The sequence below is a fragment of the Columba livia genome, chromosome 1 (genome assembly GCF_036013475.1).
Source record: "Columba livia isolate bColLiv1 breed racing homer chromosome 1, bColLiv1.pat.W.v2, whole genome shotgun sequence".
NCBI lineage: Eukaryota > Metazoa > Chordata > Aves > Columbiformes > Columbidae > Columba > Columba livia.
In genome coordinates this window covers 46,542,912-46,562,809 of record NC_088602.1, presented here as the reverse complement: position 1 = coordinate 46,562,809, position 19,898 = coordinate 46,542,912, and the positions used below count along the sequence as shown (strand labels likewise).

Here is a 19,898-nt window from a genome sequence, read left to right as displayed (position 1 = left end):
TTTGAAGGGTACAACTGCAAATATTTTTCTTCTGTTGTGCCCTGTTGTCAACTTTGACCCAAGTACCTATGTATTTATCCACCTCACATATTTCCCCCTGTCAACAAAAACATGTGCATGATGCATGTGAGTGGAAGAAAGGATTATGATTATTATTAGGATGACAAACTTTCTTGATTGTTTGATTTTATGTTATTGAAATTTGCAGTCTGTAACTGGCATTTTCATAATACATTTTAACAGTAATGATACCACTGTTTCCTTTGCTGTCTCTGCATATTTTCTTCTTTCCTTGTCCTGTGTTTATGTCCGATAAAAGCACATACTGCCCCACATAAATCTGCTGGTTTTGTTCCAGAACCCTAGGTATGTGACCTTAAAATTAAGCACAGAAATAGTGGAACAAGCTAAAACTGAAGTTAGAGGAGGAGGGTTCCGGACTATTACAGAGCAATTCATATTGAATAGCCCTGGACCTGTGCTGACATATTAACAATAAAAAGGAATCATCTGTGGAAGCAAAGATGGTAAGTCACAGAGGGCACATATAAGTACAGCCTCAGAGCTATAAAAGCCAGACTGACATTTATCACTCTGTGCATATTGGAGCTGTCATGTTGGTCCTCAGATGATCGTGTTACTACCTTCAAGACATTTTTTTAGATGTGAAGCAAAGATTAGAGAGGGAATGAGAGAGAGGCTTGCTAATAAGTATTGGGTGAAAGCCACATAAAGGAATTAGCATTTATATTATTTATTGTCCCTTTTTCATCAACGATACCCCCCTTCTTTCTAATTTTTTCCTTCCCGTTGGATTTTTCTAACCTTACATTGAGAAGATCTTTGTACGTTAAACCTAGTTCAGCTTCAGAATGGATTAAAATCAGTTTGACTAAATACTATGTTCAGTGAACGACAAATTGTACAGCTTCACACGTTATTATTTGTGCTAAAAGCTATTATGTAAATATATTGGCTTATATAAGCTTAAATAGGATGACACAGGAATGCAGAGAGAGGGCATACATACAGATCTATTGAAATGATACTCTGTGAGCATATCCTCTAATAGAAAATTGCATATTCTCACTCAGAAGGCAGAAAAGAACCATATGTCTATTTTAGTGGTTATGTCCTGAAATGATGCACTTATTCCTTTTATAATATTTTGAAATAAATACATATGGGACCGGTCAGATGTCAACAGTGGCACTGAAAGGCGTATGAATTAGTCACACTGGCACCCAGGGCCCTGGAACAATGAACACTGCTCTGGAAGACCCTTGAATGCAAGCCTATTTGCCTCTTAATCCAAATGAATAATTAATGATAATTATCATGCTGCAGTTATTATCTGTGATAATAATATATCCGTAAGGTGAATAAATTCAATCTGCTACTATGCAGAAATGGCAACTCATAATATTCTTAAGAAATACAGATATAATTATCAGTATTAACGGTCAAGAAAAAAAAAGAGATTTTTATATAAAGAATTACAGCAAAAGGTCTAAAGTCTAGTGAGAATGAATTTGATTGCATTATGTTTATTGTTTAGCTGTCATTTCTATGGCACCAGTTTGCAATCTTTTCACAGCTTATTTTCCTAAGACCCAATTAGTGAAAAGTGAAATGTGCATTTGTTCATTACAATCTATCCATAACTTTTCCATCAGCCCACTGTTAGAGAAGATCAGGCTCAGAGTCTTACAAGCATCCATCTGCGAACAAGTCCATTTGTGTAGTTCACTAAGCTGGCAATTTTCCTCAGGTATAAAAACTTTAAAGTATTAAAGCAAAAATCAATAAAACCAAATAAAATATTAAGAGGTCAAATACATGTCTGAAGCTCATACAAAACCAGCCATAACATTTATTTTTGAAAGCACCATAGGTGAGCTGTCAGCTAGGCAGAGTAGTAGGCGACCGTATTTAATCCGATCTCCCTCATCGAGCTTGTTGTGACAAAGGAAAATGGGAGGGGGATGGGTGAATGGGAGCAAGAGGAAGCAACTACTCCCATTCTGTTTGAAATTGTTTTTATATCTCTTTATTTTGACTATTGAGATTCCAGTCATACAAATTAAAGACTTTAAAGTCTACTTAATTTGTATTAAATTAATGACTGAGAAAAAGCTTTGAAATTCAAAGTTCATGCAGACCTTTAACTCACACCAGGAAGGCTTGGTTTTTCCCTCCTTCTTTTCATCCCATGATTTGAAAACTGGTTTACTCAGGGGAATGGTAATGAGATGTAGAGTTTCTCACCTCTAGGTCATCGCTTCAAATCTGGCCCAGGTTGGTAGGAACCAAAATTCATTATCATCTACTTATGGTTCAGCGGCCTATGTGAAATGGGTTGATGGTCTTTCAGTCTAGTTTTCAGTGGGCTAGTGTCCACACAATAATAAACACTAATTAGCACCGGAATAGGGCTGAAAGTTGTATTCCCAGTCTAAAGTCCAGGGATTGTTGTGACAACCCCTCAAAAGTCTGGAACCTTCTGGGATTACCTTCCAAGAGGGGGGGTTAATTCTTATTTGATTGTCACTATGATTCATTCATTTTTAATTTTTTTCTGAAGAAATGGGAAAAGAAATTGCCTCTTTTTCACTCCCCTTTTCATCAGAAAACAACAGATTTCCCTCAAAGTGGATCCTGACAGGTGACAAGAATAATAACGTGTAAGAGTCAGTAAAAGGATGCATTATTAATCACCCTGGGTTTCATTTAGGCCGTCAGCTCAGTGGGTGAGCTCTGTAGAAGAAAGAGTGGAGATATTATCATTATTATTTACTTGTCCATTCAAGAGTCACGAACCAGGACATCATTGTATTAAGCAATGTGCAAACATAGAAGAGAGAGCTAGTCCCTGCCCTGAAGAGCATACAATTTAAACATAAAACAAGAAACAGTGTATAGTTACAGATAGATGTACATAGATGGAGGAATACTGAGAGACGATTATGCTATGCCTGCCAGCTTAGTGATTACTTTTAACAATGTGATATTTCTAGTAATAAAATGATAGAATATGTTGTCAAGCTTTTCTGTGGGCATCACAGAAAAGAGAGGAGTTCTGGAATGGAGAATTAGTAAAGGAGAAGTTGTATTTGCAGATGTTAAGGCAATCATGAAGGACAGCTTTGGCGAAAAATCTTATTTGAAAATGGAACAAGAGGACAATCAGTCCTGACACCGGCTGTTCATTCTAGTCCAATGATTAATGCAAAATTAAAACCAGTAAACTATGGAATGAGTGAAGAGTGTTTACAGGTTGTTATAACATACTTTGGCAAGCAAGGAAAGAGGCAAGAGGAAAAGGAAAGGAAATATTATGAAAGCACTGAGCTGGAAGAAGGTCTTTGCAATAGCAATCCAAGTGTGACACAACAGTGTTCGTTAATGGTGGAAAAAACAGTGTTGCAGTAAGATAGATAGAAGGTGATGAAGGGCTTGCTCTATGTGTGTGTATGGATGTGTATGAAGGGAATAACTGAGTGGGAAGATGCAGAAAAATTCATCTTGAAAATGCCTTGTCAAAAGCCTCAGTAAACTTAGGCACACTCTGTATGAGACCTAACAATATAAATCTTATTAAAAAAAATACATTTTTATAATATGCTTCAGTGGTAGGAAGGTGAAAATATGATCCAGTGATCCAGAAAGGTGTTATTGGAGAGTATTTGTCAGAGATAATTAAAGGCCTTGCTTAGCCTTTTTAACTTGCTAAGAAGTTAGGGACCCACAAGAAAGCAGAAATCCACAAAGCTGACTTTCTTGTGGAGCAGCAGACGATTGTATGTAAGGAAAAGTCTGGGTAGCCACATAAAAGATGGTGGACTTGCCAAAGAGGACAAGAACAAGAATGTCTAGGAAGAGGTTTTTAAAGTGTCTGGCAAGAACCGTTTTCATAGAAGGCAGGGGGTAAAAAGCTGTGTTGGAGAGGGTATGGGTTGGAAAGGGAGGAGAAGAATTACTGATTCTTATCCTAAACAACTTACTTGATGAATTTAAATGAAATGAAGAAGGGAGTTAAGGCTGTACTTGGAGAGGAAAGAAAGGTCAAAGGTGACATTTTCTGAGACTAAGGCATCTAAAGCATATTGTACTGTGAGGGGAAAGCCAAAGTAGTGTATGAGGTTAAGGAGAAGAGTAAGAGAGAGGCTGTGTGTGGGAACAAAAGACGTTAGGAGCTGGAAGAGAGCAGGATCACTGGGGCTTGTGGATGGGATTTGGAGGAGAGAGAAAATGAGAAATGTCAGTGTTTATAACAGAAAATAGTTCAGGATCTGTAAAAGGAGGAGGAAATTTGAGATGCATGCCAAGGTGAGGAAGGAAGGTCATGGCTTGTGCTGCCTATGCTTTCTTGGAAGAAGAACGAAGTTCTGGCAGACACAAAAGTAAAAGGAAAAGTGTGAGATTTAAGAAATGAGTTAAAAGTGGTAAAAAGTCATCTGGGACTGTGGGCCTGGCATTCAGTTAAGCTAGAGCTGCTTATTTGGGAAGGTATCAAAGAGGAAAAGATGAATTTGTAGTGGAGATTGACAGGGGAGATTGTATATGGTTCATGATAAAGAATGGATAATACATATGCTGGTGGTGAGTCAGGAAAAGGGAACAGCATAATGGAGATTGAAGTGGAAAAGAGGAGCCACAGGCAACCAAGGTGGAGGAAAGTAGCACAAAACATGTATGGGAGAAGGCCTATTGTTGGGCCTTCAGTAATGATTCAAATTTACAAAGCAAGGGCAGCCATCTTGCTTGGTGTTGCGCGAGAAATGGGTTTTGATTCCCTAAGCTTCAAAATTCATTTGCCAGATCCTAGGCAAAAGGTGGGTGAAGAAAGCTCGCTTGCCCTGTTCCTTTTCAGGTGATACAAACATACCTACTACAGGACAAACAAATCCCTTGTTGATTCAGTTGCTGCACAGCCTCAGAGTACAACATAAACTGCACTGCTTTATTACTTCAGTTAGTCTGTATCACAAAGTTCATAGAAAATGTAAGCATTTTTATTTCCTTTCCTTGGAATTATTAAAATCTCTTTTACAGATGGTTATAAAATGTAACATGTAAGATCTACGAGGATAGCAGTTTTGGTCATTGGTTTCTGGACATGCATAATAGATTCAGCCTTGGCATCTATATACATAAATTTTTTTGGTGTTAATCCTTTCCTCTTACATCCACTAAAGTGTTAACCTAGCTTCCAGGTAGATCTTGAAGATGTGTTGTCCCCTTATACAGGAGATATATATCTATATATATCTATATATATGTATGTATTATTTATTTATACTTAAAAGTACGTTTTAGAACATTTGGGGTATGCTTTACACATGTTTTTTGTAATGAGAACTAAATCCCAGTCAATGCAAATGATGAAATAATAGTCTATGAGTCAGTCTTTGCATAATACCAAGTGAGAAGGAAACAATCAAGATTGATGTACCTATGGACGTAGTAGGCAGGTGTCAGTGGCTAATTTCAGTGATTAATTTCACTGCACTAAAACGGAGTGATGTCAGGAGTCCTATAGGGAATCAGGCTGAGTTCATCTCACTAAGTCTCCTTGATAACTTTTCTAAGTGGTTTTCAGGGGGACAGTATTTATCCACTGCATCACTGTCATGTTTTATTCAAGTTCACTATTGTGTCCAAATGAGTAATAAAAATTTAATTTTCACTGACGTAACTAAGAAATAAATAGTTACTATAAGCAATCTTTTAATCTGATGTGTAAATATGGCATCCTAAGAGTCTTACATCCTAGCAGTCTTCCAGTCCTGGTAGGTTTTTTTATCGTCTCTACTGCTCCTATGCTATTTATTGATTTAGTGACAGACAGTTAAGAAGCAGTAGTGACATATCAATAGGTAAGGATAACAAGGAGCAGGATCTGTGCAGGAAAGAGAATCAAATCAAAACCCTCTGAAGGAATAACATCTGTCTGAATTCAGGGGTGAACAGCTCAACTGGGCTGCAGTTTAGCCAGTGGGCATGCTCATCAGCCCAACCAGCTACAGCACTGTGGTGCCTTCCTCCTGGATAGGACTGCAGGGAAGACCTGGAGGTGGCATGTGTGTGAGGTGGCTGTGGTGAGAGCACAGGTTGCAAGCAGGGAAAAAGAACTGGGAAGTTTGAACAAAGTAAAGCGGTACACGGAGGAATGTGGGAAGGAAGTAAGAGTTGTTCTTGGGGGAGCAGAGGTACAGGAAAATCTGCAGGAAACCAAGTTTAACAGTTGTATTGCATGTGAAAAAAAAAATATTGAAACGTTATTTGCTTCCTCTTGCCTTGAAGAGCTTTTTGAATAGATCATTTTTAACTCTAGGTACCTAGGCCCCAGTTTGGCAAACCACTTCAGTACATGCTGGACTTAGCAAATAAATTGTATGTAATTCTTAATTGATCAGATGATCTAAGCGTGTCTCAAGGTAAGTATAAGATTAAACATGTGCATATATGCTCTGCTGATTTAGAGGCTAAACAATGTGGAGTGGTCTGCCACGTGGAACCAAGAAAAGTGTGGGGTAGCCATAGGTAACAGAATATGAAATATTAACTGTTTATACAGAGACTGCCTATGGGACCATATTAGGATACAGGGATTACTTGCCACTAATATAAATAGTGAAGAAGAATAATAATGATGATAACTTTGCTTTCTATATTGCATAGGAAGTTTGTAACATGCACATCCTTTTGCAGCTGCTCTTCTTGCGTATTTCTGGTTATTTCAATATACTGTTATTCTATTAGGCTTAAGACTAAATTACTAGGTCTGAAATAATTCTGAAAGCTAAAAGGATACAACTGCAAATACACAAATAAATAAATAAACAAATATTTACCAGACCAGTAACTTTTTGCAAGTTCACTGTTAATTCTTACTGGTTTTGTCAAATGCTTGTGCAGTTTTACAGTACCATTTATTATTATTATTGTTAACTCAAATTGCAGGAGCATACAATGCATTGACTTGCATTTTTTTCATATGAGAAGACTAATCTAAATGAACCTTCCCCTCATACAAAGTTATCATGACATCTTTCTGGCACGGCTTTTAATAGGCTGAGTCTAATACTAGGTAAGAGAGAAAGTCCTCTCCAGAAAAGGCCAGCAGCAATGCAGCTCTGATACAGATCATCACACTTCATGAGTCTTGTGCAGGGAAGCATGTTTAAGTTTGCTTTTGACTCATTGTCTGGCATGTTTATAGCAACGTAGCCCCATGTGAATATATTCTATAGTCATCCTAGTTAACTGGGGCACTCTTGTGCTAGAACAACCTGGATTAAACAAAGTTGCGGACAGTACATATGTAATATACACATTATGAAGCTATAAGAAAATAGAATAATAGTGGAATGGAGAAAAGACAAGAAAGGTCAGTGGCACTGTTATCAATGTCAAGCAGCAACACTTGCTTCTGTGTGCTTGCACCTGCAGAGAAATTAAGTCATATAATCACCTGGGGAGGAACAACCCCGGACACCAGTGCAGGTTAGGGGTGGACCTGCTGGAAAGCAGAATTGCAGAGAAGGACTTGTGAGTTCTGGTTGACAACAGGTTGACCACAAGTCAACAATGTGCCCTTGTGGCCAAGAAGGTAAATGCTATCCTGGAGTGGACTAAGAAAATGTGACCAGCAGGTTGAGGGAGGTTCTCCTCCCTCTCTACTCTGCCCTGGTGAGGCCACATCTGGAATACTGCATCCAGCTTAAGAAGGGCAAGGAATTACTGGAAGTAGTGCAGCAGAGAGCTACAAAGATGATTAGGGGTGTGGAGCATCTTTCTTAAGAGGAGAGACTGAGAGAGCTGCGTCTGTTCAGCCTGGAGAAGTGAAGGCTGAGAGGGGATTTCATCAGTCCTTATAAATATCTCAAGGGTGGGTGTTAAGAGGTTGGGACCAGGCTCTTTTGAGTGGTGCCCAGCTATAGGATGAGGGACAATGGGCACAGACTAAAACACAGGAGGTTCCATCTGAATATGAGGAGAAACTTCTTTACTTTGGGGGTTCCAGAGCACTGGAACAGGCTGCCCAGAGAGGTTGTGGAGTCTCCTTCTCTGGAGATATTCAAAACCCGCCTGGACACCTTCCTATGCAATCTGCTCTGTGTGAACTTGCTTTAGCAGGTGGGTTGAACTAGATGATCTCCAGAGGACCATTCCAACCCTAACCATTCTGTGATTCTGTAATTCTGTAATCTATTCATGAATATTCAAGAATTCACTGTAATTTCCTTACAGTAGCAAATAAAACATTTTCATAAGGAAATGATGAAAACTTGTTTACTCAAAAGAGATTTAACAGCAATTGCTGTTAAGTATTGAGAGAAAATATTGATATTATGTCTTTCAAAAGTATGCTTTCTACAATACCGTATTTACAGGAAGTAATAGTTTTAAAAAAGCCAAGTATTTGGATTTGTTGGTAGGATATTCTTACAAAACACGACTGATGGAAATGTCTGTCCAAAAATACCAGTAATAATCCTGAATCCATTACTCTGTTTGTTCCTAAGAAAAGATAAACAGCATCTTTCCTTGCAGATCTCAGTGTGTGTTCTCAGCAGATGAAATTCACCTGTGGGAAAGCGGAATAATCAGGACTCTCCATTTACTTCTGTCCTCACTTCTGCTTCAAAAGGAATAATAGGTTAAAATGTAAACATTTGTATTCCTATGTACTTTTAAATGTTTTACAGCTGTTCACACCCCACTTTGTAAACTAGTTTCTGAAATGCACAATGTCAACATATTTCTCTTGAGAAAAAGGACCTTTTTATTCATCACTTGTGTCTGCATCACAGTAAGTGATTCTCATACTAGAGAATGAAAGTATTCTTCTTTATGCACAGGTATCCATGATGCTAATCAGCCTGGCAAAGTCTCTCAGCTAGGACCTGAGGAAAATACTTTCTCTCTTAAGATGAGAGATTGATTCTGTTTTTGTGACACGTCTGTCACAACAGGGCCTACACAGTGGCCAGTGGTTGATGCTCTACTGTTGCGTGGAGATACATCTCCAGCAAAGTAGGAATATGCTGCCTCTTCAATAAGACATTTTCAGTACCTTTGTAGTCTGCATTTTGAAAATCATGATATTTGCTGAGCATTGCATTATACTTTGGTGCTTAGATGAGCAGAACAGACAGATGATTTCCTGTCTGATCCAGAATCACCTGTTCAAAAATCTAGGTATTTAAATGAATAAACAGCTAGTTTACATAAACCTTCTAAAGTCTGAAGTGCTTATCTCTTTGAAATGAACTGTTTTTGAACAAAAAACGAATTAGAAACTTTATTCCGTGGTGAATCAGATACAGGTATCAAGAGGAGTCTGGGCAGAAGTGGTTTCAATAATTTTCATTCACTCCAATCAGTGAGGCCAACTGTGGTGCATTCACACAATTTTCACTGGTTACCTCTGAGCAGAGACTTTTCAGCAGCCACAGTGATTCCATACCTACTGCCCTTTTTATTTTGCTACTGACATCTAGCTTCCTTCCCTGAAACATTAGCATCAGCTGAACAATTCTCTTGATTTTAGGATTCGTCTGTGCACATCAAAATGAAAATGAGATAGACAATAGAACAGGGCCTAGAAAAATATAGGTTACCTCAAAAATATTGAAATAAATTCAATTTTCTGGTCTCACAAGACCCCATTCTTGACTGTGCCTGCTGATCTGTGCTGTAATGTAAAAATACAGCAGTCTGTGTTGTGATTATAGCAGAACTCTGCATACAGCATTTTAGCATTTTCAAAAGCAAATAAAACACACTTTTTTGTTTGAATGTTGTCTATCTGTAAACAGAAACATTTGATACTACATATTTTAAAACATGAATTTGTGTTCATATCCATGTCATTGGTATCATTGATAATTAATAACTAAAATTAAAGGAGAGATAGATGAATACCTGAAACTTGTATAGCTATTTTTAAATTAATACTGCTGTAGGACTTAACAGTGCTTTTTCTTCCCTAGATACTTGCTTTCAAGGAGCCAGACTGCAAATCTGCAAACCTTTAAAGAGAGGGAGGACAATTGACCCTACACTTCCACCAGTCTAGTTCCTTCCATACCTTTAAAGACTCTGCCACCTTTACAAGACTCATCTCACATGGCTAACCATTGCAAACAAATTTATGCATTTTTCATACTCACAGGTTGGTATCATAAAAGAAGCCCCTGAATTGTGAAGATAGAACATTTTCCATTAGTTTTGTAATTTTCATAATCTGCTACTATTCCTCTGTCTAGTTTATATTCTCTGACCTTTTGGTGACATTTCAACTTGCATAGATGAGTAAATGCACAAATATTATATTGTGGGTCATCCTTAAGTATGTACAGTATTGAATATAGACATGCTTCCTGGAAGGCTCAGAACAAATGAGCACCCATGATCCATTTGCATACTCAACATTTCATTTCTTCCAGCTAAATGCCACTTCTGCAGTCCCAGCAGTTTTGCTGCTGAATATCTAGCAGATATGAATCCCTTAGTGGGAGAAACTGTGTACCTAGACAGAGAACATTTGCAAATGAAATACGTTTGTTAAATTATAGCATCAGCATAACATATATTTGAATACAGAAATTGGCTAGGAATATATGATTTAAAACTATTAACAATTGTCACAACTCAAGGAGATAGTTCAGTGTTATAAAAAGTCTCTTTCAATAAAGAATAGACATAAATCTATCATATATTCTCAGAGTATGATTCATCTCACTTTATTAGCTTTCATAACGTAGACATTAAGTCTTGTGTGGGCTACATCTATAGTCAGTGAATTGAATATAGAGTTTGCTAGAGGGTGACCTGATCTTTCCTTAGGTATTATCTTAGGTAAACAGGATAAATTACTAGATGCGGTTTCTCTCTGTTGATCGCTGATGGACATTATGATGTTGGCTTACACTAGACATCTGTCTTAGTGGTTCAAGTTAGAGGGAAAGAATCTCATCCTACACATATTATGAATCTCAGTCATCTCAATTATTTTACCCAGGAAGCTTAATGGAAGTCAAGCTTTAAACTTCCACTAGTAGTTACACTCAATTCTTGGAGACTCAAACAAGATATGTGTACTTGATGATGAATTTAAACATGGCCAGCAGTTTTGGTAAGCCTGTGTTGAATCATACGGCTCTTTAAAGAATATGGCTCAGGGGTTTATGATTGGGTGGGTATATAATTTGCTTCAGTGTCTTGTGCTTATATGCTATGTGCTGATTACTGTCTGTTACAATGAACTTTTTTCAGTTCCTTATACATTGATTAAATTCTAATAGTGGCCTGAAATCTTAAATTCTAGATGTCATCTTCAGGCTAAAATTCTTAGGTACTCCTCAGATAAAACTATTCAGTTCTTTCTGCAAATGGAATTGGTTAGGGTAAGCAAACAATCACTAATATACATGTCTGTGATAAAATAAAAATTGATGGCACATTCCTTTATAAGCTCCTACATTGCCATGGCTTTAGAACATGAATTCTGTGCAGCTTCACCAGGGAGAGGAGCTGGGCAGAGTTTGGGTAATTGAAACTCACTTAACTAAGGGGTGAACTGACAGATGCTGGTGTTAGCAAGATAAGGACACTATAATCAGGAAATTATGAAAATGTGCAAAGACTGAGAGGGGACTGCATAGACCTCACAAAGAGTTGGGGTTAAAATAGACAATTTACCCAGACAATGGGACTGGAGCAAGAAGCTCAGGAGAGAAGATTTGATCCAAAGTGGATTTGCTAAAAACATAATAGAGTGCGAAGAAAAGACTGTCTGAGTAATTAAGATTGGGAAGCTAGAATTACCTACTGAAAGAGAATAGGATTGGAAAGAAATGTTGGATTACAACTGTGATAGCCAGATGACATGACTATGGCTCACTGAGCAACAAGAAGGTTGAGAAGTCGAAAGAAAGCAGCACAATATCTGGACAGAGATGAAAAAAGGGCCAAAGACAAGATGTAATGAACACACCTTTCCAAATATGTGAGGTGAATCCTCTTTTTCTCTGCCAGAAAATATCTTCAAAACCATACACAGAAAAAGGCTCTGTGTACACTGACCGACTAGAAATTCACCTTACAAGTAGTGAACAACTCAGGGAGATCTGTCTTTCCAGCTGGTTAAAGAGAAAGTTAAAAGAACCTGAAGCCAGTCAAATTCAGATCCAAAGTACGATGTACATTTTTAATTCTAAAAGTTAGTAATCATTATAATTTATTATGACATACGGCAAATTTTCTGTTGGGGAGGAACCTTCAAGTAGAAATATCAGTATTTTCCAGGTTTCAAAAAGAAATGGTCAGACAAATTCATATGCCCTCTATTATCTAATGATTGTAGTGTTTCCTTCTGTTTTAATCTGTTAATGCTCTGTCCAGACCCCCATATTAAATCATATGGAAAAGAACAACTTCCCAAAATTGTTCATCTGTTACCTAAATGTTTCAGTTGATCCTGATTGATCCTGGGGCAAATGGCTATAAGGAAGAATTTTCAGAAAAAAGTCTACAACAATTTAATGAAGTTTGATCCACACAAGGAGTGGAAACATGACTTCTCAGTCATTAGTTGCAAACTAATTTTATTAACTGTCTAACCAAATTTCCTTACTAGTGCTTCAAATCATCTGATATTTATCAGCAATATAAATACATATTGTACATTTATGTTCCATAAAATATGGAAAAAGAAATTGCTCAGGCTGAGAAGAAATGAACTGTACTAGTGAAAAAAACCTGCACTTTTTCTATATTTCATACTGCTTTCTTTGCAGTAAAAAACAATATAAAGTTACTTTTATATTGTGCTTTATATTGTTATATGATTCTTTTTAACAGATGGGAGAATAAAATTGTAGAATAACTAAATAAATTGTTTTCGGTGATAGAACCAAAAAGAAAATCCTTATTTCACTTGTTATTTTCAGCTCCAAATACTAGAGAGAAAGAATTTTATCTAACCTAGCTGATGTATATATAAAGTATAAGATATTATGTGTAAGGGTTGAAGTATATTCATGTATATATGAGTAGGTAAGAGTAACATGTGAAGGTTCTGATAAATCAAAGAGATTCTGTACACCTAAGTTTAAGTCATAAAATATTCCAAAGGTACCTAACAAAACTGATTTAATCTCCTAACAGCTATTTTGTAAACACAGCATCCACATATAGAGGCCATTTAAGTGCATTGATTAACTGATTTAAATCTACCACAGCAATTTCTATTTGTAGAGTTTTAATCTTCCAAAATTTCTAGTTTTCTTACTTGTTAAGGTAATGTTTCTAAGTACACAACTAATGTAAGAATGAAATATAATCTCCAGACAATATGAACAAATGCTCTGGAAGTTGTGAACTTCCTGTTTTGCAAATTATTGTAAAAGAGAAAACTACTACATTTCTTTTAGAATCTAAATAGTCTGAGCTCATTTTCTGGAGTTACTCCTCTCCCCAGGGAATACAGAGGGAACAGAAGATGTGTTTTATGTAAGTTTTTCAGGAGGTTCCTAAGGCCTAATGAATTTGAATCTAAATTCAACACTTTGCAGAAAAGTTTCCAGATCACCTATGGCAAAAGTTTGTTCATTCCCAAGAACAAGATTTCAGCCAGGTAAGAGATTTCTCTTACTCCCCTTCTATCCAGTTTCCCATGACCTACATGGAGTAAAAAGCTAAGTTCCTCTTTTTCTGACTGAAGCATATATTATAACCTATACAACAACACTTGTTTTCAGTAGGCTTTTCCTCTGGGTTCATTGTAATTCCCACCAATGTCAGCAGGAGTGATGTGAACATATGGTTAGAGAAGGCCTGAGAGAGGGCAGCTATTCTCATGCCAAGTGTACAAGATTTTGCACCACATTTCAAGTGTTTTGTGGATTGGGTGCTGCCAGAAATGCTGTATGAACAGCATTGTTTGCAGTATTTTGACATTGCATGGAAACAACCTGAAAACACAGGCAAGCAATTCAGCATTGCTGAAGGATGAAACTTCAGAGGCTGAACAAGTTTTCAGTAGAAGGATGAGCATTAACTGAACTAATTTTCTCATCATCTGACAGGCTGCTTGGACACATGATTACTTAATTTGTCCGTAGAAATCAGAATGTCTCTTTCTATTAAGGTCTATTCATATCAACAAGAGGTGACTAACTTTTGTCAAAATAAGAACTGCAAATCTCCAGACTGAAGGCTGCAGTTTGTGAAAGGTCCTGGAGGCCTCCTCATTTCACTTTTCTTGAAAGACAAATTCCTTATGTTTTTTTACGTTCCCTTTAGTGGAGTTCTTTTTAGGTGAAGACAAATATCCGATATACTTTGAAATCAGAAGTTGCTTGTTATAGCTCTGCAACCTCTCTGTTGGGCCATCAAGTAACTGTTTTTTTGAGACTGACTGAAAGTTCTGCAGGATTTTTAAATTTGCAGGATCTAACATATGTTCTGTAGTGCTGGAGCCTTTTAGTTCTTAAACACAGGAAGATTTAAGGAACACTTTAAATAGCTAGCAAGAGATAGCTGGGACACTTGCTGTCTCTACTATGGGCCCATTACTCAACTGGGGAAACCCAGACCTATCATTCAGGCAGCAAATCACTGAGATAAAAGGAATAAAATCTTGCTGTGAAGGAGGAGTATAAGGGATAAGTGAAGAATATATTTTAGCATTCAGACATTTACCCATAGATGTCAGTTCATGTCTACCTAAACCAAACTGTTGCAGTCTTTGTGGTTTATCCATTACAGATTACCTCTTGAAATCTGAATATCATTCTCATTTGGGGTAACATGGGGTTTGTCCTTAAAGTCAAAGTCCTTTGAAAAGTTTGTTCAAAGTAAAGGTTAATCCAAGTATGAATGCGATGCAGATACATAAGAACTGAATTTTCTGGTCAACAGTGCAAGCCTCCACAAATTAAAATAAGTACTGTTTTCTTGAGGGATTGTGAAGGAATTCTCTATGCCAAATATTTGATCTGTTCTGCTCTCTTGCAAGATATATACTCTGCATAAAACACTATGAAATGGGGCCTGCTTGTCCAGATGAATGCATTATTCCAGCGTGTGGAGAAAGGCTGATCTAGAGGCAAATTACTGAGTGTAATTTATTCTATATCCTTGCTGGAATAACGCACTCCCGAGCCTCCTCAGATGTGTAGTCAATAGGGAACTGTCTGGCTACATGAGGTTTCTTAATACATCTTTCAGCTAAATCAGAGATTCAAATGCAAAATCCAGCACTCAGGGAGATAATCTGAATCTGTGATGCTCTCTGGAGAACTGGAGGTCTATAAACCAATGAATGGATTACAATGAAATGTAAATTCAGTATTTCCAACTCTGGGAGAAATGATGATACTCCAATATTTTTCAAGCTTCACGTATCTCCCTCAGTAAAACAGTAACACCTCTCAGCATTTATCAAGCCTGTAATGTACTTTGGGAGAAAGTTTACGTGTTGGTTCTATTTAAAACCATAGTTTTAATGTATTTTAGTGTATTTTTGTGTATTTTAATGTGTTTATGTTTTTATGTCTTCATATTGGGAACTGTCTCCTTAGTCCTAAATACTTACAGTCATGTGCTGAGCAATGGTAAGCAGATTTATTTTTTTTATCTGTTACAATGAAGTAATTTTTAAAGGCTCATTCTAGACTTGGTGAGAAAGGGACTGCTTGGTCTATCCTGATAATATAGCAGAGGGTCACAGGGCTGAAGACAACTGCGGATAGTTCAAGTGACTAGTTGCAGAAAAGAGCTGCTGAGGTAAGGAACAGAAACAGTTGCAGTCTAAGGATGATGAAGGGGTGCTCTATTCATTCAATACTTTAAAAAAAATCCTGTAAATGTTATGTAATTTGAAATCTGATATTGTCCTCGTGTGAGCTAAGTAAGGTTGTACAAACTAGGTTGAATTAGAAGGGAGGTTGTCTCACCCCCAGGTAAACTGCTGAGATGCAGTAGTTGATCTTTCTTCTCATATTTCTCCCCTGCTTTTTTAGTGCCAAAGCAGTGTGATAGTTTCAGCTATCATATTTGTACTTGTCAAATCAACCCTTTTACTTCAAACTTGTCTCATTCCTTCCAAAGATGTTTTTCAGGCTTTTTTTTTTGTCATTTCCAGACTCAGAAGCAGCACAGAGGAGTCCTTCGACTGCCCTTCATCACCATATGAAAGAGGACAGAAAGCATGTGTCTACCTTACTGATTGGCGTGATGCACAGAAAGAAGGACCAGGGCTCAATTTTGCTGCGATGTGCCATGGTTCTTGGATCACAGAACTATACTGTCTCTTCCTGGTGATGAAGCTCGCAGTAGCTGCAAGAGTAGGCATGCATCATGCAAGCGTAAGGAGACAACTGTTGTAGGACCTTACACCCACATTACAAAGAGGTTGTATAGGCCCTCCTAGTGCACTTCTTTATCCGTGGTTCCACCAGGAAAGCAACCAAATCACACAAATTCATGGTACGTGTCTGTGTTCACTGTGTGACTGCAAATACAGATGCTGCATTTCAAAGACTCTGAGCAATATGATTTCAGAAGATGTTTTTTAAAAGGGGAAGTGATTGTCATTATGAAGTTTGTAACTGACACATGTATGTGATAAAAAGCTCAAAGATGAAATAAGTTCACTTTTGTATTATACCACCGATGGCATTAACTTACAGACCAAGTTTTTGTCTCAGATACTCCAAAGCAGCCGTAGCTGACTACAATGTGTGCACACAGTCTCGGATGTAGCCTCTAGCTATTTAATTTTCTGGGAGCTGTTTTTTGTTTTGTTCCATTTTATTATTGGAGGCAGTGAATCGAATTCTGACCTGGGCTCTACACTAATGTCTTTGGGCTGTGACACTGGAGCAAAGAAAGAGTTACAAGAAAACAGAATTTAAAAGATAGTGTATTCAGTGCACTGATTCTCTCCGGTTATGTATGCAGCCTGGAATCAATGAAAAAGACAGAAATTCTCAACATGAGTATAAAGATGTCAGAATAAGTTCCTTAATCTTGATGTAGTTTAAATATTACTTCTGGCTAAGCATTACATCTGAACCAAACACTTGATTTGAGTTTACAGACAAGAATTTGTTCCTGAGCTGATTCATGTCAGTTTTATACTCGTAAACATCTTTTGATTTCAGTGGTTTTAATTCATATTTTCAGTAGCTCAATGGGAACAGAATATGGAGTAGAGTCTTAAAATGTGTTTCAGAACAGCTAAATGAACTTCCTTGGTACATGAAAAAAATTGCTATTGTCAATCTGAGAGACAAAAAATGAAACCAGTCAGGATACAGTAGGTGTCTTCACTGAAACTAATACAGAGATGAAATACACAGCTCCTTGAATAAGATCATCTCCTTGAAAGAATCAGTATTATACAGCACATGAAGGCTGTTATTGCATCACTGTTTCCACATAAGATAGGGTGTATAAGTGTTGCATACAAGGGTCAAGACACTAAACTAATTTTACTAAGATCCTTTTATGTTAAATCAGAGAAGAGGATGGACTTGAAAAAGAAGGTTCAAATTATATATTCCCAATAATTTTTCTCTCAAATCTTATCTGAGCTTAAGAGAAAGGAAGAAATAAGGACTTGAAGGTTGATGGAAGGTTAAAATATTCGCAAAACAAACTTGATTTATTCAAATTTTTTTTAAGTTCTAAGGAACGTGCTTAATGGGAACTGAAAGACCTAAAAAGAAACCTTATTGTGCTGCACAGCAAAGTGATGTGGAAAAAAAATACCCTCCATATTTCTTCAGCCTCTAGCTTAGCTCTCACTGTGGGGAATCTTGCTGTGAAGAGATTAATCACTGCTGCTTAATAGTATCTCTGCTGGTTGCTTCAGGATAGCAACTAGCTACACAATGCAGCAGATGCATTCTTTCAGTGTGGCACCTAGAGAACTGTGAGTGGGCCAAAGGGATTTTAAACTTACCATGGTGCACAACTGACCAGCAGATGCTGGGAGAATGTTTGTTGGCTCTCCAGAGGTCACAGAATCCGGAGGAAGATGAAATAGTCTCCTTTGTCTCCTCGCCCTGCTTTTGTTTTATGGAGGAAGGAAAGGAACAGCTCCCTAGAAATCTAGCTAGCTACCAGGCTACTTCCAGAACTAAGTCTCAAAGGTTTTCCATTTTCCGAAGGTAGCCCTTACACTGAAACTTCATTAGGGATTTTGACTTCTCATCTTGATTTCCCCTGACATTTATAGCACTTTATTTCCTTAAGAGCAGAATGGACATTCACTTTGATTTAGTAATTACTGATTTCTGGTTACATCCCATTCCTTATCAGTTCTGTTTAGCTCTCCTTCTTACTAGTAGCACAATGTCTCTAGTTCCTTTCACTCCTTATTTGGCTAAACTCTTCAGACTATTTTCCTTTCCCTCTTGATCTCCTCCATTTGCAAATCTACCTGTTTTGGTGTCATCACCTCTAGTTGCTCAGTTTGCAGTAAAGAAAAGTCCAACAAAGAAGTCTTAACAAACTAAGTCATGTATAAGATATCAAACAGGGAAACTGATACAAGGAAGACTACTCAGCCACAGACACAAAGGAAGGTTTCTAGGATGGCAAAAGCAACCCTCGTTTGAGTGCCTTCTCTTATTGCATGGAGACTTCAACAGCTTTACCTGAATGCTCTTCAGAGACAGTGGTTCAAAGGTTCTGCCTTTAAAGGGATTGCACTTTTTTCCTTTGGCAAGAAAAATGGACAGTTTTACTTAAGATAAATGCTTTTCAAAGATACTTTCACAGAAGCTTTCATCTCATTTTGTCTTTGTTTCCAATTTTCCTGAAAATAACTGCAGTGACAGAAGTGCAAAGTCTTTTTGATCATTTCAGTGGTAGTGATGACACAGCTTTGTGAACTGCAAGGCGTGTTGTCTGAAAAAGCTACCTTCTACCAGGAGCAAAGGAGGAAATGGGGCAGAGCGACTGGCAGTCTTTCCCTCATACCAGTCACCTGCCACAGATCCTTCTTCAGGAGGTTGGTAGAAGATTGACAAACTGCTGCCTTTGGGGACTTCCCCCATGGAAAGAATGGCTGTCACATAGGCAACAGAAGTACTTACAGCAAAACAGTTGTTTAAATTCACAGTGAAACTGAATCAGAGGAAAGTCTGCTTGGTTTTGATCAGTAGTAAAGATGAACTGGTATCTCCAACTGCTTTTTTCAGCAAAACAGAATGGGAAGAGGATAGAGCAACATATGCTTAAGCCAACTTGAGATTCAGCTCACAAGTCACTGAAAACAGAAAACACTTAAATGTAGCTGTGTATACATCATCCAGGTGTTTCACCTACTGTTATACTCACTGGGGGTTCAAAAGAGTTGCCTAAAAATGAATGTACACTTCCCCACAAGACCTTCTAGAGTGCCCTGCCCTGCACCTAGCTGCTGCATCCAGGGGCATGGGTTTTCCATAGGTCCTGTGCAGTATCTGTCAGCCTGCTCTGGAAGTCTGAGATGCATTAGAGCATCTCAGATGAAGCTAGAAACTTGTGTTCAAGCAACTGAAATGACCTTGATAGTGTGGAGCAGGTTTTATTGACCAGAATGGGTGTACAGATGAATCTGACACATAAACACGTTGAAGTTTTGTTGAACTGAATTCCTCCCTTGATGCTCTCTTACTGGGCTGTTGCTTACTGGTGGTACGAAGTGCCCAACACCTTGTGGCTGGGCCAATATAAACAAAAGCGTGACCCTTGCTCCAAACAGCAGACAGTCAGAGCACAAGACAAGGCACAGTGGTGGAGATGCACAGGGTATATGGAAGGTATGTGGAGAAAAAAAGAAGGCAAGTGAAGCCTGATGGTCTAATAATTGACAGATGTTTATTGCCAGA

At 37.8% G+C, this 19,898-nt stretch overlaps 2 long non-coding RNA genes across 5 annotated transcripts in view; one reads left to right on the top strand and one right to left on the bottom strand.

The window, feature by feature from the left end:
- LOC135579007 (uncharacterized) overlaps positions 1-19,898 on the bottom strand; it is a 186,782-nt gene that overhangs the window by 60,694 nt on the left and 106,190 nt on the right. The gene's annotated exons all lie outside the window — the stretch shown is intronic.
- Positions 1-19,898, top strand: part of LOC135579005 (uncharacterized) — a 121,966-nt gene that overhangs the window by 60,816 nt on the left and 41,252 nt on the right. For 2 of the 4 annotated variants that reach the window (XR_010471227.1, XR_010471229.1), the window contains exon 2: positions 10,002-10,183. The exons of the other annotated variants lie outside the window; for them this stretch is intronic. This is a non-coding gene — a long non-coding RNA (uncharacterized LOC135579005). The remainder of the gene's footprint in view (positions 1-10,001; positions 10,184-19,898) is intronic. 4 annotated transcript variants of the gene reach the window in all.